This window comes from Sciurus carolinensis, unplaced genomic scaffold (genome assembly GCF_902686445.1).
Source record: "Sciurus carolinensis unplaced genomic scaffold, mSciCar1.2, whole genome shotgun sequence".
Classification (NCBI taxonomy): Eukaryota; Metazoa; Chordata; class Mammalia; order Rodentia; family Sciuridae; genus Sciurus; species Sciurus carolinensis.
Genome location: NW_025920122.1, coordinates 517,211 through 533,947, shown reverse-complemented (window position 1 = coordinate 533,947; position 16,737 = coordinate 517,211). Strand labels below are relative to the sequence as shown.

Sequence of the window (16,737 nt, the reverse complement as noted above, 5' to 3'; positions counted from 1 at the left end):
TGAAGGAAGGCAACTCTCTGACCAGGAGAGGTTGAACTGGTGGCAACAGCTACAAGACTGGTGCACCATGTCTGACTACAACATCCAGAAGTAGTGCACCCTGCATCTGGTGTTGCACCTCAGATGTGGAATGCAGATCATCTTGAAGACCCTGACTGGCATGACCATCACCCTGGAAGTGGAGCCCAGTGACACCATTGATAAAGGCAAGGCAAAGATCCGAGACAAGGAAGGCATTTTTTGTGACCCACACAGATTGATATCACAAAAAGCTAGAAAACAGTAGCCTGTCAGATTTCAACATCCCTGAGTTCAACCTGCACTTGGTGCTACATCTCAGGGGTGGGATGCAGATCTTCATGAAGACCCTGACTGGCACGAGCATCACCCTGGAGGTGGAGCCTAGTGACACCATGGAGAATGTCAAGGCAAGAACCAAGTCAAGGAAGGCATCCTCCCTTACCAGCACAGGTTGATCTTTCCTGCCAAACAGCTGGACAACACTAGATGCCTTCTGGATGTTGCAGTGTGACAGGGTGTGTCTGTCTAACAGTTGTTTTACAGCAAAGATCAAGCTGTGCTGGTCAGGGAGTATGCCTTCCTTGATTTGGTTCTTGCCTTGACATTCTCAATGGTGTCACTGGACTCCACCTCCAGGGTGATGGTTCTGCCAGTCAGGGTCTTCATGAAGATCTGCATCCCACTTCTGAGGTGCAGAACCAGGTGCAGTTTGCACTCCTCCTGAATATTGTAGTCACACAGGTTGTGCCTGTCTTCCAGCTCTATGCCAGGAATGATCAAGCACTGTTGTTATGAATTTCTTGTCTCGGAGGTGGGATGTAGTTCTTCAGGAGGACCCTGACTAGCAAGACCACTAATCTGTTGGTGGAACCCATTGACACATTGAGAATGTCAAGGTAATGATTCAAGGCAGATTGACATCTCCCCTAACCAGCAGAGGTTGATGTTTCCTGCAACAACTGGATGACTGGTGCACCCTTTCTTAGTTGAAGATCTACAAGTAGTCCACTGCCACCTGGTGCTACACTTCATATGTGGTATGCAGATCTTTATGAATCTGACTGGCATGACCACCAGCTTTGAGGTGGAGCTCTGTGACACCAATGAGAATGTCAAGGCAAAGATCCAAGACAAGGAAGGCATTCTTCTGACCTGCAGAGTTTGATCTAGCAAAGAGATGGAAGATAGCATGCTGTCAGACTACAATATCCAGGAGCCCACCATGCACCTGGTCCTGCACCTCAGAGGTGGGATGCAGATCTTCATGAAGACCCTGACCCACATGACCATCACCCTAGAGGTGGAACTAGTGACATCACTGAGAATGTCAGGGCAAAGATGCCAGTGAAGGAAGGTATCCTCCCTGACCATCAGATGTTGTCTTTTGCTGGCAACAGCTAGAAGAGTGGTGCACCCTGCTGCCTAAATATCCAGAAGGAATCCACCCTGAAACTGGTGCTGAACCTCAGAGGTCAGATGCAGATCATCATGAAGACCTTGATTGGCCTGACCATAACACTGGATGTGGACCACAATGACACCATTGAGAATGGCAAGGAAAAGACCCAAGAGAAGGAATGCAATCTTCCCAACCAGCAGAGATTGATCTCACAAAGAGATTTAAGACAGTAGCCTGTAGAATTCCAACATCCAGGAGTCCACCCTGCACCTGGTGCTGCATCTCAGAGGTGGGATGCAGATCTTCATGAAGAACCTGACAGGCAGACCATCAACCTGGAGGTGGACCTCAGTGATACCATTGAAAATTTCAAGGTAAAGATCCAAGTCAAGGAAGGCATTCTTCTGACCAGCAGAGATGATTGAGCAAAGAGATGGAAGACAGCACCCTGTCTGACTACAACACCCAGGAGTCCACCCTGCACCTGGTGTTGTGCCTCCAAGGTGGGATGCAGATCTTCATGAAGACCCTGACTGGCATGATCATCATCCTGGAGGTGCAGCCCAGTGACAATACTGAGAATGACAAGGAAAAGATCCAAGACAAGGAAGCCAATTTTCTCGATCTATTAAAGATTTATCTCACAAATATCTGGAAGATTGTAGCCTGTCAGATTTCAAAATCCAGGAGGCCACCCTGCACCTGCTGCTGCATCTCAGATGTGGGATGCATATCTTCATGAAGTTCCTGAATTGCACAAGCATCGCCCTGGAGGTGGAGCCCAGTGACACCATAGAGAATGTCAAGGCAAGAACCAAGTCAAGGAAGGCATCCTCCCTGACAAGCACAGGTTGATCTTTGCTGCCAAACAGTGGATGACATTTGACTCCTCCTGGATGTTGTAGTGAGACAGGGTGTGTACCTGGTACTTTGCCCCAGAGGTGGAATGCAGATATTCATGAAGACCCTGACTGGGATTATCTCACTCTGGAAGTGGAGCCTAGTGACACCATTGAGAATGACAAGGCAAATATCTAAGAAAAGGTTCCCAACCAGCAGAGATTGATCTCACAATGAGCTGGAAGACATTAGCCTGTAGGATTCCAACATTCAGGAGTCCACCCTGCACCTGGTGGTGCAACTAGAGGTGGGATGCAAATCTTCATGAAGACCCTGACAGGCATGACCATCATTCTGGAGGTGGACCTCAGTGACACTATTGAGAATATCAAGGCAAATATCCAAGACAAGGAAGGCATTCTTCCTACCACCAGAGGTTGATCTAGCAAGGAGCAAGAAGACAGCACCCTGTCTTACTCCAGCGTCTCAGAAGAGTCCACCCTGTACCTTGTGTTGTGCTGCAGAGATGGGATGCTTATCTTCATGAAATCCAGAGATCACAACTAGCACCCTGGAGGTGGAGCCCGGTAACATCATACAGAATGGCAAGGTAAAGATCCAAGACAAGGAAGGCAATCTTCCTGACCAGTAAAGATTTACATCCCAAAGAGCAGGAGACAGTAGCCTGTCAGATTTCATCATCCAGGAGTCTTCACTGCACCTGGTGCTGCATCTCAGAGGTGGGATGCAGATCTTCATGAAGACCCTGACTGGTATGAGAATTGCCCTAGAGATGGAACACAGTGACACCACGGAGAATGTCAAGGCAAGAACCAAGTCAAGGAAAGCATCCTCTGTGACAGGCATATGTTGATCTTTGCTGGAACACAGCTGTAAAACACACCCGGTGTCACTAAAATATTCTGAAGGAGTCTACTGTTGTCCACCTATTTGCCAGCAAAGATTAACCTGTGCTGGTGAGGGAGGATGCCTTCCTTGTCTTGATTCTTGCCTTGACATTCTCAATGGTGTCACTGGGCTCCACCTCCAGGGTGATGGTCATGCCAGCCAGAGTCTTCATGAAATTCTGCATTCCACCTCTGAGGTGCAGCACAGGTGCAGTGTGGACTCCTCATGGATGTTGTAGTCAGACAGGGTTTTCCTTTCTTCCAGCTCTGTGCCAGCGAAGATCAACCAATGCTGCTTGGGGGAGATGAATTCCTTTTCACAGAGGTGGGATGTAGATCTTCATGAAGGCCCTGACTGGCATGACCATCACCTTGGAGTTGGATCCCAGTGACACCACTGAGAAACTTAAGGTAAAGATCCAAGAAGCGGAAGGCATTCTCCCTGACCAGCAGACTTTGATGTAGCAAAGAACTGGAAGAAAGGCATACTCTTTCTGACTGCACCATCTAGAAGTAGGCAGGTCCCTGGGATCATGGCTTGGGGTCAGGTACATGCAGAGGAAGGAGATGAGGCAGGAGGGTCCCTTCATCCCAGTTTGTGCAGGACAGTGGGAGTCAGCCTTCTGCCTTGGTACTCACCTCAACAGGTAGCAGGGAGCTATAGAATATGTAAGAGCAAGGGAGGGTTAGCTTAGAGCTGTCCTTCAGGATGTCTTAGCTAATAGCTAATATTAGGGTGAACAGTGTCTTCTGGATCATAAAATAAGACTTCCTTTTATCCTATCCCTCCTTTCCTTACCTCCATAAATATTTCATGAGCATCTACTTTATTCCAGGCCCTGTTCCATAAGATGCAGATTGAGCACTTACTTACAAGCTTTCATTGAGTGTACAATACAGTCTGGGGAGATGTAGATAGATAATATATCTTAAAAGGGCCAAGTGCTATGGGGAAAATAAGGCTGGAGAGAGATGGAAAGGGCTCACCAGAGTTGGTGTCAGGGTTGGCTTCTCTGAGGGGATGACATTTGTGCAAAGAGCTGAAGGAAGAGAGGATGTAGATGTGAAGGAGAGTGATGATGATATCAGAGAAAGAACAGGGTCCATCATGCACAACCTTGTGGCTGCTGAAGTCCTTGGCTCTCACTCTGGGTAAGATGGGGATGCTGGGGGAGATTTGAGCATGGGAGGGACGTGTGCATGTTGGGGATGAGTGGGAAGGAAGCAAAGATGCTAGGTCATAAGGCAAGAGAGGAAAGTTCTGCCTGTTCTTTGCAGAGTTTTGATTCTGGGATGGGAACCCCAAGCTCCAGACTCCACTCCCTGCCAACAGGGGAGGTGCTGCAGAATGCTCCTCCATTGAATGAGTGTAGAACTTCCAAGGGGACGTTTTGGGGCCTCTGAGGTCTGTAGGATTGACTCAGTTCAGCTGCGTGCATCATGTTTGTGGACTGATGGGGACAGAAATTCTCCTCATGAATAAGGCAGTCCTGTCATGATGTATTTTGAAGGTCTTTCAGGGCTCTGGCAGCACAGCTCATGGGAGCTTGAGATAGTGACAGGCATCTCTGGGAGACTTGAGCACCCTGGTTCTCAGTGGTGAGGACAGCAGAAGGGCCTGGTTTTCTTGCTTCCTTGTGTCTCCTGTGCCATCCAGCTGGATCTCTCTATGGTATCTTCATAGGGTGCTACCTGAACTGGTGGGAGCATTTTGTCAAGGGTTTGCAGGTATTTAAGGACATTTTGTCACCCCTGTGGGCCTGCAATTGCTAAGACTGCAGAACCCTGATGGGACAAGACATGCCCTAAGTCCTTGCTCTCAACTCTCTGTTGCTAACAACCCAGTTGTGTCCTAGCAGATCCCTGTTCCTGCTTTCTAAGCAGGTATTTGCTCAGCTGCAGGAGTCTGTGTTCTTCAGTGCATGCGATTGGCTGTTGCCACCCTCTGTGACCAGGTCCTCCCTGTTTCCTCTACTGGAATTTGCCAAATTGGAATTTAAGACTTAAGAAAACTAGGTAGCTTACAAGCCTTTTGGAGTCTTGTATCCCTGCAAGAAAACCAGGTCTCAGCTAAAAATACCCTAAGGGAATAAAGGCCTTTAAAAAACAAATCAGAAACTGAGCCTGTTCTATGGACCCTCTCCTTTAACTTTCCCCATGCCCTGTGCAGTGAAGAAAACACCTTCTCTTGTGATCAGGAAACTGGGCACAGAGATGGCAGGTAACTTGCCTAAGGCCCCAGAGATGGTGAGTGTTTCACCCAGGGGTCTGGATGAAGGCCTGCTTCTCATTGCTCTGCAGCTGAAACCAACACCCAAATATGGTTGTGACTTCTTCTGGGATAGTGGAGCTAACAAGGGAAGACTTTGGAATCACAGAATCCTGGTTTGAATTTTGGTTTTGCCCATTTAAGCAAGTGGACCTCTGGGGTGACAGTGTCTTTGCCCCCATGCAGCTGTGCTGCTGTACTGTCACAGCTGGTCCATCTCTATGCTTGCCTCACCCCATTGGAAGGAAGAGGGACTCAGCCACAGGGGGACACTTTGATGCCTTCTTGTCACCTTGTCACAGATGACCTTGAGATGCTCTCAGAGCAGAAACAGGCTCCCCATGGGTATGCTCTGGGCTCAGGGTGCTGCAGCCTGCAGAGCCATGCTAGAGGATGAATGGAAGGTAGGTTTCTTGATGTCCAATGGGAGACAACCTTTCAGTGGGAGCCTCTTGTCTTGGAATGGATTTGCCCTGAACACCTGGGTGAGTGTTTACAGTGTTCTAAACACAAATGTGGTCAATGTGTTTTTTAATTTTTTTTAGCCATATTAGAAGAGGAAAGATCAATGATTTGGTGCTTTTTCTGTGCCCGATGTTGCAGGCACTCAGATCATGGGTGTTCATTAGGGATACAACAGTGGCTTCCATACTGAGTCCCCACTGAAAAAATGTAATAGCTCAGACCCTAGAAGCCAGAAACTCAATGATACTTGAGTCTTTGAAAGCATTTCCCTGTAATGATTCTCCAGTAAATTATGCTTAATTAGTAAATTGGAATTAGAGTAATGTCCATTCATCCAACTTCAATCCTAACTGCTTTACTTTATCTCATTGAATCTATAACTCAGCCTTCCTATAGTGGAGGTAGAGGTAGCCACTCCTCTTTTCTAACAAGGAAGTTGAAGCTCAGAGGTGTAGGAAACTGAATGAAGGCCGCACACTGTGAAGCATCAGAGCAGGTTCATCTTCCATAGTTTCAAGGTGCATAAACCCTAATAGAAAGAGCTAGAACAATAAAACATGAAAGGAGAAAGAGGCTGAGAAGTGGAGTTCTTGGTTCATGTGTCTGGGAATTTTGGGGTGATGCAGACTCAGGTACCTTTCTACCCAGGGGTACAGTGATGTCTTCAGGACACTGCCTCTCTCCATCTTGCAGTGCCTTCTGCTGTTGATGTCCTCTCTGTGGGGAGGTGGCCTGTTGCCTAGCAGCTTTAGTGGCACAATCTGCTGGCTTGGCACTGCAGGAAAAGAGTTTCCCCTACCTAATAAGTATAGTAAAAATCATGGGACTTGGTCTGGCTGGGCCAGCCTGGGTCACTGCTCCTTTGTGCTCAACACAGTGGGATGGATTGCTCTGAATGTTCAAGTCTGGAGGGTCAGAGTCAACCTGTGAGAAAGGAAGGATCACCAAAAAGAGTCCAGATGAAATGGTGAAAAGCATCTACCTTTGGCAGGCACTTGTCCTACCACTTAGGAAGCAGAGCACACAAACCTCCCAGCCCTCCTGAGCTCCCATGATTTTCAGGAAGTTAGTCAAGCCCTCCAGGCTTATAGCAGATGAGGGGCACAGGATATTAGAGGTGACAGCCTCCTGGTCTTCTCTAGGTATGGACACCTACAGCCAGAAGTTAAGGAGGAGTATCTTTGAGGAAAGAAGTGAGTGGTCTTTGGGCCAAGAGTGAAGGCTCCTTTCTCCAGAGCAGCCACTTGGGGACTATTTTAGGGGATGACTGGGTGAACCCCAGGTTCCACCCTGTGTGATTTCCAGCAAAGGACAGAGGTAATCTGGGGCTTACCCTGTAGAAGGGACACAGCAAGGTGAGGTGGGATTCTGGGAGTCTGAGGAACAGGAGACGGGGGGGCCTTAGAGTCAGGCCAAACACAGCCAATCCCAGCCAGTATTGCCCACACTTTTGTGTACACAGACTGGGCAGCAATTGTGGGAGTCCCCTAAATCCACATCAGCGTCACAGTTTGGCCTCGACATGCTTGGCCACTCTTTGGGAAGCCAGCCATGCAGCGGGCTCCATGGGAGCTTCCAGCTAAAGAAGATACCCAGCCCCTCATGGCTCCCTGTACACTCCAAATGCCACAGCACTCTCTGTTCCATCATTGAAATATGACTATACCTCTATCCACAAGATTTTTTTAGGTCCTGGGACCTGGAAAAATTGAAGCTTCTCAGGAACTTCCTGCTGCTCACCATGCCTGAATCAGAGATGACCCTCCATGTTCAGAGACTCCTGACACAGCTGGAGAACAGACATCCCAGTGAGTCTGAGTCCTCTGATGATGGCACCTGGGGTGATGACAGAGGGTGTGTGCAGAGGAATCTGTGCTGGTGCCAGTTGGATCTGGCATTTGGTCCCCAACCAGAGAGGCCTGATGTCCTGCAGCTGGTGTCCCTAGTCTGGGAAGGCATCCTGTTGTGGGGAGAGGGGCTGGGCTGTTCTCAGAAGCAGGGTTCTACTGTGAATTGGGGAAGGCCCAGGGAAAGGCAGTCATGTTGGGGTGTTTCTCCTGCAGTTCTAGCACCACCTCAAGAGAGAGAACTGCCTCCATCAGCAGTGGCCCAGGTTACCTGCTTACATTTCAGGCAGCATATCACCAAATTCCCTGTGATGGAGGAAGAGTAGCCCTCAAACCTGCAGGATGACCCAACTCCAGCACCATCCACTCAGGGAGACATTGAGCCACCAGTGCCACTGTGACCCTTCAGGCAGAGAAGGCAGCTCAGCTGTCACTAAGCAATCCACAGGACACTGAACATTTTCTTCCATTTGGTAAAGATGTTGATCCAAGCTGCCATCCCACCCTTTCCAAGAGAGTCAGTTTTCCTGGCACCAACATAAGTTTCAGGCACCAAAACGCCAGAGACAGGAGGTCAGGAAACTATCAGGCCAGCAGCCCTCCACTTCTCCTGGAAGGTTTTCCTCTGCCCTATTCCTATGGTCCTCTGTGGCTCCTCCCACCTCCTGAGCATTACCCAGTGCCAGATCCCTCACTACAGCTGACTGCGCCCTCCCCTCTGAACTGGTCCACTTTATTTTTCATGTTGTTAAATTTTTCCATTGTTTAGGATGGCATTGTATGAGTTTTTTTTGTAACAAACTTATATTGACACAAAAGTGCTCAATCTATTCAGGCTCTGCTGCCAACAGCACTGTGTAGCTGAAGATGGATCCCGATAGAGCACCTGGCTCCTGTGGGATGGACACACAGAGGCCATCCAGGAGGAGGTGAGCTCAAGGCCCTGGGTATGGGGCACAGTTGACTGCCTAAAAGGTGGTGAGGATTTCAGATCATTATATCTCATATAGTGATCTGTGATGTTAACTATGTTAACTGCCATGTGGAACTACACACCATGTCCACATAATATAGCAAACTTACTGTGTGTGTTCTTGTTGTTCCATAGATCATGTCTTGCCATCCTCTTATTCCCTAAGACACAATATGAAATTTAGACCAGTTGATAACTCAGTAATGGCCTGTATGGTTTAAATCAAAGGAAGATTCTCATGGTTTGCATGCTACATGACAAGCTGTGCCTCTTGCACTAGTTAGTCCACTGAGAATGCAAAGAAAATGTTCCTGAAGGAAATGAAAGTGCTGCTCCAGAGCATATGTGAAAGATAAGAAAGTCAAACAGGCTTATGACTGCTATGGAAAAAGTTATCATTGTCTGGAGAAAAGATGAAACACACACATTTCCTTAAGCCAAATTCAAATCCAGATAAGGCATTAACTTCAGATTGTTCTAATGTCAAGAGAAGTGAGAAAGCTCCAGACAGTTTGGTTCATGATGTTTAATGCAAGAGGCCCATCTCCAGAAATTAAAAGTGCCGGGTGAAGCAGCAGGTGCTGAAGGAGAAGCTATGCTCTTGCTAAGCTGTTTGATGAATATGTGCTATGGAGTTACTAGGAGTCCCCCAAAAGCTCATGGGTGAGACAGTGCAAGAAGGTTTAGAGGTGAAATGATTTGGTTATGAGAGCCTGAACTCAATCACTGCATTACTCCCCTGGTAGGGATGGATATGCGGCATGCATGGAACGGGATGTCCTCCACCCTCTCAAGCCTGGAAGCGTAGGTGGCACCTGTGGAGGTGTCCAGTGGCTGTGAAAGAAGTCTGGTTGCAGGGTGGAAGTTTATAGTGGCCATCCTCAGCTCCACAGCAGGTTCCACAGCAGAGGTCCAGATTGGGGGTGCCCAGCAACCATGGATGGTGGATCCACATGCAGGGGCATCCATCTGCAGGGAAGGCAATGATCAGTGAACCTCGGTGTCCAAAGAAGTTGGCTAGTCCAGTTGTATCTGCGGCAGTATGGAGCCTCAGCCTCAGGCTGGATGGCCACAGCAGGGGCAATGGGCAATCCAGCTTTGGTGTTGGACATCTGTGGATGTATCAGTGTCCAGAGTCCAGTTATGGCAGTAGTGGCAAAGACAAGTGACTCTTGAGGTGGCAGCGGCAGGCGAGGTGTCTGGCTGAGAGGGTCCTCCTCCTTTGGTGGTGCAGGAGTCTGGTAACCGTGCAGAGGTGGTGGGGGCTGTATTGCAGGTGGCCATGTTGAGACTCCAGCAATTGCAGCTCTGCTGGTGACAGCATTGACAGCTTAGGGTGGTGGGCCTGAGTCAGAGGTTGACTGGAGGCTGGGGTGGCTTCTGCAATGGCTGCTTCAGGCCACTGGTCCTGCCCCTGGCAGAGCCTGCCTGTGCAGGAAGCAGACACAAGAGGCAGCAATACACAGACACCCTCTGAGGATCTTATACTGCCCATGCCAGTGGTGCCTCGCACTGACCTGGAGCTCACTGGGTGGCTGCTCACTCCACATCCTGGTTCACCCTGCCCTTCCCTGGGTTGTAGTCTCTGTTGGGGGAGTAGGTCTCCTGCCAGCTCGGGCAGCCCTTTATTTTTCTTTCAATGTTTGAGCAATAGTTTTTTTATTTTTACAGATTGCATTTTGATTCATTGTACACAAATGGGGTACAACTTTTCCTTTCTCTGGTTGTTCATGACCTAGTCACACAATATATAATCTTCTATGTACACAGGGTAATGTTTGTCTCATTCCACCATCTTTCCTACCCCCACCCCAGTCCTCACTTAATTTCCGTCTCCACAAGCCAATGTTCCTCCAATCATCTGTTGCCTCCTCCCCCACTCTTGCTATGTATGAGAGAAGACATTTGGCCTTTGGTTTTTGGGGGATTGGCTTATTTTACTTCACATGATATTCTCCAACTCCATTCATTTCCCAGCAAATGCCATAATTTTATTCTTCTTTAAGGCTGAGTAATATTCCATTGTGTACATATACCACAGTTTCTTTATCCATTCATCTACTGAAGGGCATCTAGGTTGGTTCCACACTCTAGTGATTGTGAATTGAGCTGCTATAATCATGGAAGTGACTGCATACCTTTAGTATCCTGATTTTAAATCCTTTGGGTATAAACTGAGGAGTGGGACAGGTGAGTGCATTTCAAGTTTTCTGAGGGATCTACATACTGCTTTCCAGAGTTGTCACAACAATCTGCAGTCCTACCAGCAATGTGTGCATGCATCTTTCTCCCCACATCCTCACCAACACTTGTTGTTGCTTGTATGCTTGATATTTGCCATTCTGACTGGAGTGAGGTGAAATCTTAGGGTATTTTTGATTTATATTTCTTTAATTACTAGAGATGTTAACTTTTTAAATATATTTGTTGATCATTTATTTATCATCTTCTGTGAAGGGTCTGGTCAGTTCCTTAGCCCATTTATTGATTGGATTATTTGTACTTTTAGTTTTCAGCTTTTTTAAAAATTAAATAGAGAATGTTTATGTCAACGTGCTAATTCCAAAAAGAAAATTTGCCTGTGAACTTTTCACAGATAATTCAAAAAATTTGTTTCATACATATATATAGGGTAATGTCTTTCTCAATCTACTGTTCTTCCCATCTGCACCTGGCCCAACCCTTCCCTCACTCCCGTCTGTACAATTCAAAATTCCTTCATTTTTTCCTACCCTGCTCCCAGTATGGATCAGCATCTGATTATTAGATAAAAACTCAATGTTTGGTTTTTGGGGATTGACTTATGTCACTTCAAATGATATTCTTCAGTTCCACACTTTACCTGCAAATGCCATAATTTCATGCTTCTTTAAGGTTGAGTAATATTCCATTGTGCATGTGTACCTCATTTTCTTTATCCATTCATTTGTTGGAGAGGACCCGGGTTGGTTCTGTAGATTAGTTCTTGTGAACTGAGTGGCTATAAACATTGATGTGGCTGCATCCCTCTAGTATGCTGAGTTTCAGTCCTTTGGGTATAAATTGAGGATTGGGATAACTGGGTCAAATGGTGGTTCCATTCCAAGTTTTCTGAGGGATCTCCATACTGCCTTCCACAGTGGTTGCACCAATTTATAGTCCAACCAGCAATGTATGAGTGTACTTTTCTCCCCACATCTTTGCCAACACTTATTGTTGCTTGTATTCTTGATAATTGTCATTCTGACTAGAGTGAGATGGAATCTTAGGGTGAATTTGATTTGCATTTCTCTAATTACCAGAGATTTTGACCTTTTTAAAATATATTTGTTGATTGTTTGTATATCTTCTTCTGTGAAGGGTCTGTCAGTTCCTTAGCCCATTTATTAATTGGGTTCTTCATATTTTTGAATTATCAAGAACTTATGAAAATTTACACCAAAAATACAAAGAACCCAAACAATAAATGAGCTAAGAACTGGGCAGCCTTTGGAGAGGACGTCCACCCACCTTCCCCAAACCCATTTTCCCTGGGCTGTGGTGGAGAGCAGAAGTGGGGGTGGGGCAGGTGGCTAGCAAATCCTCACCCTCAAAGTGCATCCCTGTGGAGAGAGGAGGGTGGAGGGTAGAGGTGGTGGAGGGAGCCCTCAGTCTTGGTCTTCTGCTACCCTCAGTTGCAGAAATGCCATTTGAGGATGGAGATCTCCTAAGTCCCACCAGCAATGTATGAGTGTGCCTATGAGTGTAGGGGCATTCTGTTTCCACAGCCCCCGTGGGTGTGGTTGGGGAGTGTGGGGGTCCTCTGCCAAGGCGCCACACCTGGCAGATGATCTAGTTCCCCTGCAGAGGTCTTAGCGGGGGATTGATTCAGCAGCCGCCTGGTGGGTTCATGTCTAGTGCAAGGCGCTGAGTCATGGGCAGCATAAGGTCCTCAGCAGCTGAGTTCCTCTGCCTCCTGGGTCTTGCTTCCTGAGCAGGTAGGCTCCACTAGGAGCAAGGCCAAGGGCCTGGAGCTCCCACCACAGGGGCGCCCTAGCTACTGGTCACCATCTGACTCTGAGGACCACTGATCCTCGCCCTTGCCATCACTGCCAACCTGGAGCTCCTCACCACAGTCACTGGCTCCCCACATGGCCACCAGATGCTACCTTCACCACCACTGTAGCCAGACTCCTGTCACCACAGCAGGATGAAGATGCTCAGGGCTGGATGCCTCTAAGCCACTGAACCTGCTTCTGGACTCTTCTGGGGTCCCCACTCAGTCCAGTACCAGACTTTTAAACCACAGCTGGACACCGGTGTTGCCCACTAAAGGCCAATGTCAATGCACTTGACCCCATGCCCAACACCCAATGCCCTGCAACTGATGCCAGCCCCCATGCAGCTGTGTGTTGCTGCTACAGCACTAGACTCTGGAGCTCCATGCTGCTGCCACCAGACTCCAACATGGACACCAGACAGTGACACTCAGCACTGGATACCGACATCATCATGACTGCAGCCAGCTACTGGCAGCACTTCAGGGCAAAAATGCTCATGTCTGGACACCTCTGTTGTCCCCACCGTAACTTCTGTCTCTTCTGTTGCCATCACCACTGTGACCATGTTGCAATGCACTCCCAAACTGCAGCTGGATGCCAACACCTCCAGAGACGCCCTGAGGCCAATGCTCTTCTCGTGATCATGGGTGCCGGACACCCTATGCCCAAAGCAGCTTCTTGTTGCTGTCGCTGCCACCACATACTGAAATTCCATGATGTTGTCACTGCAGTGACTCAATCCCAGGGCTGCTGCTGGCTGCCCAAGACCACAGGAGCTGAAAGATGGGCATTCTCCATCACAGTCACCTCACTAGTATCCACTGCAGGTTACTTGCCTTTTGTCACCCAGGACCAGCCACCCATCCTTCTGGGCCCTTGAGGAGTTGGGGTGCTAACTTAGGGAGCTCATCCAAGGAAAACAAGTGAGTACTTTAAACAGAGGCTGAAATCCTCACAGCAGGCAGAAGGGGCTAGGTGGGTCCATGGTGAGGGGCAGGGATGGAGCCTGGGGGCTGCTGGCCAGGTGTGGCTCTTGACCCATGGGGCAGGCTGGAGAGGGATCACTGACTGCTTTGAGAGCCCAGTCCTGGGAGCATCTTCAGTTCTGATATTTTCTCCTGAGCGTTCCTCCCCATCCCCTTCCCCTACCACCCCAACTCCTCCCTGAATGGGTCTCTGGGTTATGGAGACAGGGCCATCTGGGCCTCTGGGCAGCACTGTGAGGTCCAGGTACATTGAAGCACTCTGGTGACAGCCAGACATGCTGGACTCTACACACCTGGACTTGGAGAAAAGCTGCCTTTTGGGAAAGTACCCTCTTAGATCTACCAAATTTTGACTGACTATGGCTTCTTCCAAAAGATTATCAGTAAAGGAAAATATAAGTTAGCAAGTTTTGTCTTGCTAAAGGGTAGTGTGAGGAGAGGCAGAGACTTCAGGGTTGATAGAGCTGGATTCATATCCCTCTTAACTGGGTGACCTTGACCAGGGTACAGAACTAGGTAAATCCTTGGTTTTGCATCTGGTAAAATAAAGATTGTGAGGATGATAAGCCAGGGGTGAATTAAGATGTTGAGCACCCACTTCAACTTGGGAGTCAGGTAGGCATTCAGCATTATTTCCATGCAGAAAAATATTCTGAGATTAAAGGTGACACACTTAGAAATGCACTTTTGGAAGACAACTGACCTGTGAGGTAGGGGGTTGAAATTCATTTCACATATTTAGATGAAATAATAATATGTGGAAGATCATAAGTGAAAGCATAAAGTTAGGTCAGGCTTATGAAACCATAGGCTGATTTCAAATTTGTTGAAAGTTACACTGAGATAAATCTATGTAGTTTAAGCCTCCTGGGATATCCCCCTTCTCTGGGACACACACGGTCTAAAGTATGTCACTATCCTATACAGTGTCACCAAATATATCAATATATGTATATACATGTACACAGATATAGATTCTGTATTTTGTTCCCTTTGGGTCCGATTTGGGACCTTTTGAAAACAGAATCTCTTATTTGCACATATGTTCTTTTTCAGCTTCCCCCCTTAATTTGCACCCCTTCAGCTGATCATTAGGAAGAAGGAAACACCAGACAAGCTTGAGGATCTGAAGGACACCAGCCCTACTCTAATCACTCTGGAAGTTGACCAACCTGTTCACACCCAAAGCTTGAGGAAAAAGCCAACCCTGCTTCAGTCACTTGGGAGTTGACTGGTCAATGCAAGGTGGAAGATAAACTAAGCAACAGGACAAATGGACAGTTACATCTTCTAAGATGGTGCTCACACTGTGATCATCACCACCCATTACTTCTGTCATCTATATTGTCCTTTCCTTGGTCTTCACTACAGGACTGAGAACAATCAACCACATAGCTGACAATATCAGGAATGTAAATGTACCAGTTTAATTCTGAAAGGCCATCGAGACTTGGGATCTAAGTTCACTATTTCGTGGATGGTTTTGTGTTCTTGGTGGATACAAAAGCTGACTTGACATAGTAGAGATTATGCTGTTAACTAATTTTTTGCTTTCATGTTTATCTTCCCTTTACATTAAAACTATTGGGTCTACCATGGCAAGAAGCTATTAAAAACAAAAAGGAGAGAGATAGCACCTAAGATATGACATTTTGTAAAGCTTTAAGCCAAGAAGTTAATGATGGTCTTTGATTGGTTTGAGCACCTCTTTGTTGTGAAGGCCAAGTTTCTCTTTCTTGTAAAGTTAGGTCTGCAGGGCTGGTATTGTGGCTCAGTGTTAGAGCACTTTCCTAGCATATGTGAGGCACTGGGTTTGATTCTCAGGACCACATAAAAATAAATAAATAAAGTAAAGGTATTATGCCCGTTTGCAACCAAAAAAGAAAACGTGAGTCTGCAATAAATCTTGTTGTTACTGTTAGTTTCTGTTTTCTCAGTAAAAACTTGTGAAAACTCCTAACAATGTGCAACAAAAACTACTTATGTTAACCATCCTGTTGCATAACCATCTACTGACTGTAAGTCTCAGAGAATATCTACACCCAGCATCCTGAGATTTTTTGGCCTTAGCCCCTCTGGATTGCTTGAGTCTAAGTAAACCTGCTTCCTGCAAGTTTCTCCATTGTCCACCCTCATCTGTCATACATCAAAGACTGCTTGGAATGCTAAAATGTCCCCATTGTTGAAGGGCACACAGAAACAGTTTCTCTGACTCTGCCAGGGCATGAAATCTATGCAAAGTAATTAAACACACACAAAAAAGGGAAGATTACACTCTAGTGACCTCCTGGAATTTAGTCAATGTTGCATGGTAAAACTTGTATACATAAATTGAATTGCCCTGTTATACCCCATAAAGGTATAAAAATGATACATCCAAATAAACAGTTTTTAATCTGGGGAAAATGGGTTTTGTGAGAAATCTGAATGCCTTGTTTGTACTTTGTGTTGTTTCTGATATTATGCTAATTTATTAAGCCAGGGCCAAAGTCACCTTAGGTGTGGAGGGAGCAGGTCAGGGAGAATATGTGTGTGATCCATGGTGCTGGGGATGCTGCAGGTCCTCACTGTGGAGGTGGGTGTCAACCACACTCATGGTACAATTCATCAACTTCCACAGATATAGTTCTTGTACTTTCCTTATGTATTTTATTTCAGAAAGTTCACTCACACACAAAAAGAGACCCACCCCTCACCCTCAGTCCTGCCCTGTTCTTCTCAGGGCAGTGGCTTCCTCATGTGTTGCACAGATCATCTTAGTGTGGAAGACTGGGGTTGGGAGCTGCCAGGGTCTGAGGACAAACCATCAGATGACCAATGAACCACTGAATACCACTTTCATTCCTTCCCCTGGGTTGTCTTTCCCAGTACTGCCATCCCTTTGCTCCATCCCCCATATTCTGCAGGGAGTTTGGCTCTCTTGACCTGGGAAACTGGTTCCCTGGCTCTGGAAGGTCTGCCAGGGGTTGTGTTATCTGTCCAAGTGCATTTCTTACTGAAGGGATTGGCT

At 47.1% G+C, this 16,737-nt stretch overlaps 2 pseudogenes; both read left to right on the top strand.

Moving 5' to 3' along the window:
• LOC124973792 (probable RNA-binding protein 19) overlaps positions 1 to 16,737 on the top strand; it is a 956,910-nt pseudogene that overhangs the window by 744,121 nt on the left and 196,052 nt on the right.
• LOC124973826 (olfactory receptor 2T2-like) overlaps positions 1,854 to 16,737 on the top strand; it is a 124,551-nt pseudogene continuing 109,667 nt past the window's right edge.